General features: G+C 43.1%; 1 protein-coding gene across 1 annotated transcript in view; it reads right to left on the bottom strand.

The window, feature by feature from the left end:
• LOC123510051 overlaps positions 1-9,277 on the bottom strand; it is an 84,264-nt gene extending 74,987 nt beyond the window's left edge. Inside the window, exon 1 of the mRNA XM_045264820.1 lies at positions 9,170-9,277. The gene's annotated coding sequence lies outside the window, so the exon portion shown is untranslated. The remainder of the gene's footprint in view (positions 1-9,169) is intronic.
• Between the last annotated feature and the right edge of the window lie 304 nt (positions 9,278-9,581).

Raw genomic sequence — 9,581 nt, forward strand, 5'->3', positions numbered from 1 at the left:
CTCCTCCTCTCCTCCTTCTCTTCCTCCTCCTCCTCCTCCTCCTCCTCCTCCTCCTCCTCCTCTTCTTCCTCCTCCTCCTCCTCCTCTTCCCTCTCCTCCTTTCATTTCCTTCTAACATTATTAGTTATCATATTTCTCTTTTCTCATGTTTATAATCTCACTTTTACTTTATTCCTGGCTGCATGTTTCTCTTTCTCCTTCTTCTCCTCTACCTAATTTCTTTTTCTTCTTTTCTTCATTTACTTCATTTTTCTTGTTTCTTATCCCTCCTTAGTTCCTATCACCGCCACCACCGCCACCACCACCACCACCACCACCACCTACAGTCCTACACCATCACCACCACCATAACCACATAACCACCACCACCACCCACTAACTACCACCACCACCATCACCATCACCCACACCACCATTGGTTTAAAAAGAAAAAAAAAAGATAAAATAAAATAAAATCAATCAATCTAATCTAGCAATATCGTACATTTTTCAGTTTATAATGAAGAAAAAAGAAAGGAAAAGGAAAAAAAAACTCCATGATATTTAAACTCTTACGTCAGAAAACTTCCCGAACCCTGAGGAGCGCGTGGGTGTCTGCCGTCGTACACGCGCCAAAAGTTATCGTACACGAGCGAAACCTGCGTGTGATTATCGTATAGGGGCAGACACAGCGCCTTTGCCCACCTCAAGAACACATGAAGTACGCGTGTTATGCCCTCTCTACATGTCTCTTATCGGAAATTAGATCTAACGGCATGGCAAAGATGAAAAGGGAAGCGTGCGGTCTCGTGTCTATTCGGTTATTATCGTACAAAAACACCCGCGGCCTTGATCTGACGGGAAGGCAGCCATCGTACTTAAGGTTAACCCATTATCGTGCAATGGCGGCAGGGGGTGTTTTTCTTTTCTCATATTCCCTCAACAAGCGCCTCCAAGGTCCTGCGCTGCCCGAGGGAGGAAGGAGACAGTTTCTTATTCCCAAACACTTCTATACTTCACCTCCACTATTTCAGAAGGCTATATTAAGTTTACAAGGGTTTTGTGATGTGTTTTTGCGTTTCTAGAGGCAGATTGACAAGATTTCTACATCATTAACTGGAGAAACACACTTGCAAACCTCGCTAATCATCTTTGCGGTCTTGGAAAATTGCGGTAGTGAGAGGGGGAAGGTGTTTCTGAAAATTGGCGTGGCGGAGGGAAAGTCGTCGATCGCATGTGTTTAGGATCAGTGTTTGCCTACGAGACTTCGATTATCATGTTCCTTCCTGGGATTCCTTGCTTCGATTCCTTTTTCTCCTTTGTTGATCAGAAGTCATTCCTATTTTCATTCTCTATTCAGTACCGAACAATACCAATGGGATACAGAAAAAGAATAAAAAAGAAACGATGGAAAGAAGGGAACGAAGGAAGGAGAAAAAGAAATATACTGCAGTTGTTATTTATTCCGCCTTTCCTTTCGTCCTTTTATCCTTCAATCCTTCCTTCCTTTTCTATCTATCTTTCTCTCTTTGGTGCGTTGCGTTGCTGTGTGTTGGCTTGCTTTGTTTGCTTCACTTTGTTGTTGTTACTAGTAGTAGTGGTGGTGGTGGTGGTGGTGGTGGTGGTGGTACTTGGGCGGTGGTGGTATAAAATTTGATTGCACTTTTATTTTGTTGTTGTTGTTGGTGGTGGTGTTGGTGGTGGTGGTGCTGGTGGTGGTGGTGGTGATGGTGGTGGTGGTGTTGTGACTTACTGCTGTTTACTGTATCGGAAGCTTCCCCATTCCTACCTTACTTACGTCACTCGTGTTCTGAGAAGGGAGGAGGAGGAGGAGGAGGAGGAGGAGGAGGAGGAGGAGGAGGAGGAGGAGGAGGAGGAGGAGGAGGAGGAGGAGGAGGAGGAGGAGGAGGAGGAGGAGGAGGAGGAGGAGGAGGAGGAGGAGGAGGAGGAGGAGGAGGAGGAGGAGGAGGAGGAGGAGGAGGAGGAGGAGGAGGAGGAGGAGGAGGAGGAGGAGGAGGAGGAGGAGGAGGAGGAGGAGGAGGAGGAGGAGGAGGAGGAGGAGGAGGAGGAGGAGGAGGAGGAGGAGCTGATGTGATGCAATAGAAGAAGAAAGATTTCAGTAGGTAGAGATTCGAGAGAGAGAGAGAGAGAGAGAGAGAGAGAGAGAGAGAGAGAGAGAGAGAGAGAGAGAGATTTTAAGGTTGGGCTGATGACGATATATACAAATACGAGTTTGTTTGCATATTACCACTACAACCACCACCGCCACCACCACCACCACCACCACCACCACCACCACCACCACCACCGCCACCACCATCACCACCACCACAAATGGCAAAACAAACACAACTCCCGTAATTGCTTATCTCCCCAATCATTTCGAATACCCAGAAGGAACAATACTTCCACGAAACGCATCGAAACACCACGCAACTTGAAGGAAATTTAATCGTTTTGAGTATTTCATGTTTTGTGTTGATTGCAAATTCTATCGTTCAGGGAATCTTGCTTACGTTCACATCCGCGAAAGAGAGAGAGAGAGAGAGAGAGAGAGAGAGAGAGAGAGAGAGAGAGAGAGAGAGAGAGAGAGAGAGAGAGTGAGTTTTAACTGAGAGAGATTTAACTGTTCTAGATAAAAATGTATTCTATCTATCTATCTATCTATCTATCTATCTATCTATCTATCTATCTATCTATCTATCTATCTATCTATCTAGAGAGAGAGAGAGAGAGAGAGAGAGAAACGTTGCATACATCATTAAAAAACTGAAATATTTACTAATTATCACAACAGTGTAATTTCATCTCCTTTCATTTGCAGGTCACACTATTAAGAATAATAAAAACGTAATGACAAAAACAGGAAACTGAAATGAAGTAAGATGAAAACAAGCAAGTAATCAAGAAGCCGAAAAACAACAAACGCGCCGAACTCGCCAATGACTCTCAACCTCAGAGTCATTAAAAAGATAATACTAACAATAACAAGAATGAAAAGAAAACGTATTCATTTTCTTCATACTCATTTTCTTTTATTCCTGATCTATTGACATTTTTCTTTTTTTTTTTTTTTTTTTTTGGCTATTAGAAAGTTTTTGTTTGTCTCTTTTCGGTTTTCTTTAGTGTTATTTTTACAAGTCTCTCGTTTGACTTAATTGTTGCGTTTACTTCTTGTGTTCTCTTTGGTTTAGTCCTCTTGTCAGCATCCTCCCGTTTTCCTTCTTAGAATACTTACAAATAACTTTTTTTTGGTGGGCGGGGTTGCTTACTGGTTCTCTTGTCAAATTACCATAAGAATTTGATGAGTTTTCTTTTTACTTTCTGTATAAGAGATTACTTTTAATTATCATTTCATTTTCTACTGCTTATTTCTTTTCTTGCTCTATTCTTGCACTTATGTCACTTATATATATTTTAGCAAAAGGTGTTTAATTCATTCATCTTTTTGTGCCTCCCAATAATCATGCATTAGAGTGACAATTAACACCATTTTATGTTTCTTTAATTTCCTTACTGTCAGTTATGAACCTTTTTATTGTTTTATTTCGGTTTGCCTTTTTTTCTTGTTTTAGTTTTTATTATTGATCTCTTTCTGACCTTTTCTTCAGTTTTTTTTTCACATCTCAGCGTAAGTATTTCGTAAGAGGAGCTTTTGTTTTTATTTTTATACATTTATTTTACTTTTCTTCTTAGTTCAAGCGTAATTATTTCGTAACAGACGCTCGTGTGATTTTTGTGTTCCTTTCTAGACGCTATTTTTACATTTTTTTCTTGCTTTTAACTTATTTCGAAGCAAGCGCTCATATGACTATTGCTTTGCTTGCCAGACGCTCTGTTGACTGGCGCCGCGAGTCTTGGTTGTGTCGATCAGTCTTCACGCACGGCTTGCCGCACGCATTGTCTGCTCCCATTAGTGTAACTCATTGTCTGCCTGCCTTAATTGTATCGCGGCTGTGTATTCTCCTTCTTGCCTCTCTCTCTCTCTCTCTCTCTCTCTCTCTCTCTCTCTCTCTCTCTCTCTCTCTCTCTCTCTCTCTTGCTATTTTGATGATGGAAATAATGTTAAGGGCAATAACAATGATAACAATGATAATAATAATGATGATGGTAATAATAGTAATAATAATAATAACAATAATAATAATAACAATAATAATAATAATAATAATAATAATAATAATAATAATAGTAATGATAATAGTGATAATAGTAATAATAATTGCAAACGTCCAGAAGTAATAGTCACACACACACACACACACACACACACACACACACACACACACACACACACACACACACACACACACACACACACACACACACACACACACACACACACACACACACACACACACACACACACACACACACACACACACACACACACACACACACACACACACACACACACACACACACACACACACACACACACACACACACACACACACACATACACAAGGGCGCCCACCCCAACATTCTTTCTCGTGTGGGCGGCAGAGGAAAAGAGAGAGAGAGAGAGAGAGAGAGAGAGAGAGAGAGAGAGAGAGAGAGAGAGAGAGAGAGAGAGAGAGAGAGACTAAACAAATTTGCATATCACCACATATTTATTTAGCATTGTCATCCCTCCAGCATCTTTCTTTCTTCCTTTTCTTGACTTATTTACTTGTCTCCTTTAATGTTTTCTTTCCCTCTAAAGTAAATAACATTAATTTGGGGAGCCACATCTTACGAAATAAAAGAAAAGCAAGGACAATATAGGTAAAATGATCTCTCTCTCTCTCTCTCTCTCTCTGTCTCTGTCTCTGTCTCTGTCTCTGTCTGTCTGTCTGTCTCTGTCTGTCTCTCTCTCTCTCTCTCTCTCTCTCTCTCTGTCTCTCTGTCTCTGTCTCTGTCTCTCTCTGTCTGTCTGTCTGTCTGTCTGTCTCTCTCTCTGTCTCTGTCTCTCTCTCTCTCTCTCTCTCTCTCTCTCTCTCTCTCTCTCTCTCTCTCTCTCTCTCTCTCTCTCTCTCTCTCTCTCTCTCTCTCTCTCTCTCTCTCTCTCTCTCTCTCTCTCTCTCTCTCTCTCTCTGGTCTTAATTGCTTCTCGGAAAATATTTGGACGCAGATATTTCTCAGAAGCCCATTGTTTTACTCCTAGCATTCCTTATCTATTTACTCCTTCCCTTTGTCTACCTCCCCACCTCCTCTATCTATCACCTCATACAAGTGCCTCCATCTGTCTCTCTATCTGTCTATCAGAGTGACTGTCTGCTCACCTGTCGGCTTCGTTTCTTACCTGTCACCCTATCTGTATAACATCCTTGTCTTGTGGCTTGTTATAGAGGCTGGGAGGGGTGCAGGGTATGGCAGGTAGTATAGAAAGGTGAGGTAGGGGAATGGAGGTAGGGTGATGTGTACGTGCGTGTGTATGGTGTGCAGGGTGAAGAGAAGGGTGACAGGGTGCGCGGGTGTGGTTGTAAATGTGGGTGTTTTGCAAAAGGGTGATGTAAAAGCGTAAAGGTTAGGATAGGAAGGGTGAAAGAAGGGATTTGAAGGGATAAAGGGGTGTTTAAGGGGATTTCAAGGGTGTTAAGGAACTTAGGAAGGTTCAGAGAGAGAGAGAGAGGCAGGGAGCGTGTGAGGGTGGTTCAACCTTCTGTCCGCCAAGATAACCATATTAGGGGGAGGGAGGGACTGGGGGGAGAGGACGTCTGGATGCTGCCTCACCACTGACTCAGCGGCGCCTTGACTCAACCTCTTCCAGCCATCCTCACTGACTCACTGCTGGCTCTCTCGCTTGCTCTATTTATTGCTGGCTGACTGACTGGATGACTGAGTGACTGACTGATTAATGGACTGACTGACTGGTTGACCGACTGACTGGCTGATTGAATGACTGACTAAATGACTGACAGATTGAATGAGTGACAAGCTAGATAACTTAACCTAATCTATATAACAAATTAACTAGCTAACTAACAATGCAACCATTATAACTACCAGCAACTAACTTTCAAACTCACTCACTCACTCACTCATTCAAAATATACAAAAGAAAGACCAAGAAAGCATATCGTGAGCTGCCCGTGAAAGTTACCGATGTTTGGCGAGAAGCGTTTGTGTTGCCTAGAGTTTCTGGTGACTAGTGTTTGTGTTCGTGCCTCGGCAGTCAAGGTGAAGTCCGCTCCGGTGTTGTTTCGCTGCGTGTCTGCATCTGAAACCTTTCCCTGAACCTGCTTCGGGGGTAGGCTTTGATCACTATCTATACGAAGCATTGAACTCACTCCTCGAATTATTCTCATCATTGCCTTTCCTATCATGTGTGTGTGTGTGTGTGTGTGTGTGTGTGTGTGTGTGTGTATCCTTCAATCTTTTTTTCATTTCCTACTTGTTCTTTTTTTTCATATGTAACTTTCTTTTCCTTCTTACCACCTTCATTTCTATATGTTGCAAAATTACTCTTATTAGTTTTTTTTTCATATCTATTCCCTCGGTTTTTTTTTCTGTTATGTCATCTTTCCTATTCTTTATTTAATTATTTTTCGTCGGTATTTATTCTCATTTTTTACATTACTTTTCTTATTTTTCTTGATTTTTTTTTTTACTTTCCTTTCACTTTCTCTGTTACATGCTCTTATTTTTTCACTCTTCCTCTGCCTTCTGTGTCTTCATCATCCCTGCTCTACTTTCTCCTCTCATTTATTACTTAATTTTACTTTTATCTATCTTTCTTACCATTATTGCTTCATTCGTGGATTATATTATTGCTTCATCTCTTTTCTTCTCATCATTCAGTCATCCAGTTTTCTTCTTTTGCTGTTTATTAGTTTCTTTCACACCACCACTGCTACTACCACCATTACCTCTACTACTTATTACTTGCTTTTCTCCATGTGTTTGTCTAATGTCTCGTTCAATCTTCATGTGTAAAAGTTGACGAATCTTACATATTTTTTGTCCTTGACTCATTCAGTACTGGGACGCATTTTTACCGTGAGTTTGGGTATGATTAGACGATTTTATTTACATTATGAAGAGTTTATGGAGATCAGAAGCTATTCTAATCCCCACATAAGTTTTTGAAGCTGTTCAAATTCACTAAATAGTAAATAGAATGAAAAACAAAAGCTCGTCATAGCACTGAAGGGGTTAAAAGTGTTTCGTTGAAGTCTCTATTGCTCCTTGTTTCCATTGGTGTGTGAGTAATGTTGGAGTCTGTTCTAACTCGTGTTTTATTGGTGTTTATTGGTGATTTTTGTGATGTAAGTGGTTTGGTGTTTGTTTTTTTAGTGTCCTGTCTTTTGTTCTTGTGGTTATTGTGGTGTGCGAAGGTTTTATGCCTTTATTTATGTCCATGAATGTAATATGTTTATGGATGTGTGTAGGGGAGATAGCGCACACACACACACACACACACACACACACACACACACACACACACACACACGGATCACCTTTACGCTTCTCAAACAGAGGTCACCCCGCCTACCACGCCCCCCCCCAGCCCCGACACCCACACCCACACCCACAGCCACACCTCACCTCACTAACACACTGTGGTATTAACTCTTGACATGGCCATACACCCACACCACATTCCGACACACACACACACACACACACACACACACACACACACACACACACACACACACACACACACACACACAATCTTGCTCCACCAGGCTTCAGTATTTCCGTCGAGAGAGAGAGAGAGAGAGAGAGAGAGAGAGAGAGAGAGAGAGAGAGAGAGAGAGAGAGAGAGAGAGAGAGAGAGAGAGAGAGAGAGAGAGAGAGAGAGAGATCATTACACTTCATTTGCCCAAAGCATTAACGCATTTCTTTAAATAGATATGTTCCTTAATTCTCTCTCTCTCTCTCTCTCTCTCTCTCTCTCTCTCTCTCTCTCTCTCTCTCTCTCGCTCTCGCTCCCTCTCCTCACCACACCTCGCCACCCTTCACATCTCACCTATGTCTAAATAAGTCCACTGCCTCCTTCCCTCACCTGTCCCTCATCACTTATACAGGTACAGGTACTGGTGGGCCACTACCTGCAAGCCTCGTTATTTAATCCTCTTACTTTTACCTCACTTCCTCACTCACACCAATAGAAACAAGCGCAGAAGGTTTTATGATTTTTCTAACACATTACGTCTAATTCATCCTAAAGCCACTAATAAAAGGAGAATTTTTGAGAGGATTTTTAGCCAAGCACTTTACATTTCAAGCAGTAACCTCGATTTTTCAACATTTTCTCACGTTTTGAAAGTAGAAATATTAATGGGACAGTTTTTTTTTCTGCCTTTTTTTCGTCATCTCACGTCCTACTCACTTTTAGAGCCGCGAATAAGAAGGTGGGGGGATTTTAAAGGTCACGCACAGGTAGACAGACAGAGAGCGTTCACTTCACCCTCAGATTATTACGTGGGTTGTCACAAGGCCGTGGAGGGTAACGCGGATCGACGGGGAGTGACAGAAGGTGATGTAACACGTAATAGGTAACAGGTAGTGAGTCTTTATTACCGTCCGTGTCTCACCTGCTGCCTTTCCTTAATTAGACACCAAGGTACGGGGCTTCCCACCCGTGACAATCCTTTTAGTAATTTCACTCGCACTCACACAGGTGTACGCATGGCCAGTAACAGGTAACAGGTAGAAAGCTTAATTTCCTTTTTCATCAGGTGTACGAACTCAATTTGAAAGCGAATGTTGCACCTGTGACTCACTTAAGCTTTTGTAATATCACTTCCATCCTCACAAATGTTTGTTTTGGTTACTACTGAAGAAGTTATTATTTTTTTCAGGTGTGAGATCCGTGAGCACAGGTGAGAACGCTTAATTAGGAAGAAAATTTTGCACCAGTTTCAGTCTCTGTCATCTCACTTCCATCGGCACAAGTGTTTGCTGTGGGCAGTATCAAAGGGGTTATTTCACGTCCAGGTCCCGACAGGTGAGACACGCGGGGGCAGGTGAGCGGAACACAGCACGCCACGAAAATTGAGGCTTCGCAAAAACAAAAACCACCACAAGCACTTTCATTTTCAAGCCTCGGTAGTGAAGTCCTCGCCGACCTTCCACTTTCATCCTCGACCATCAGTCCTCCTCTCTTATGGTGGAGGGCCACTTTCCCCTCCACCTACGAAGAGGAAAAGAACATGCTGGGAGGGAGAAGCAGGGAGTGGGGAGGAGGGGCACTACTCACCAGCAGGGGAGAGAAGAGGTGGCTGGCACTGCTCAACGCTTCACCTCACTGACACACACTGAGCCAGGTGGTACAATCCTACCTGTCTGCCTACCTGCCTGCCTCTCTCTTTCTCGGTCTCCCCGCGTCCTCCTCCTTCTCCTCCTCCTCCTCCTTCTCCTCCTCTCCTCCTTCCTCCTCCTCCTCCTCCTCCTCCTCCTCCTCCTCCTCCTCCTCCTCCTCCTCCTCCTCCTCCTCCTTCTCCTTCTCCTCCTCCTCCTCATCCTCATCCTCCTCCTCCTCCTCCTCCTCCTCCTCCTCCTCCTCCTCTTCCTCCTCTTCCTTCTCCTCCTCCTCTGCCCACACCATCTCGGAATGCCCTGCCCACATACACACACACACACACCTGCAATCCTGTCTAGACACACCCCAT

This window comes from Portunus trituberculatus, chromosome 28, assembly GCF_017591435.1.
Source record: "Portunus trituberculatus isolate SZX2019 chromosome 28, ASM1759143v1, whole genome shotgun sequence".
NCBI lineage: Eukaryota > Metazoa > Arthropoda > Malacostraca > Decapoda > Portunidae > Portunus > Portunus trituberculatus.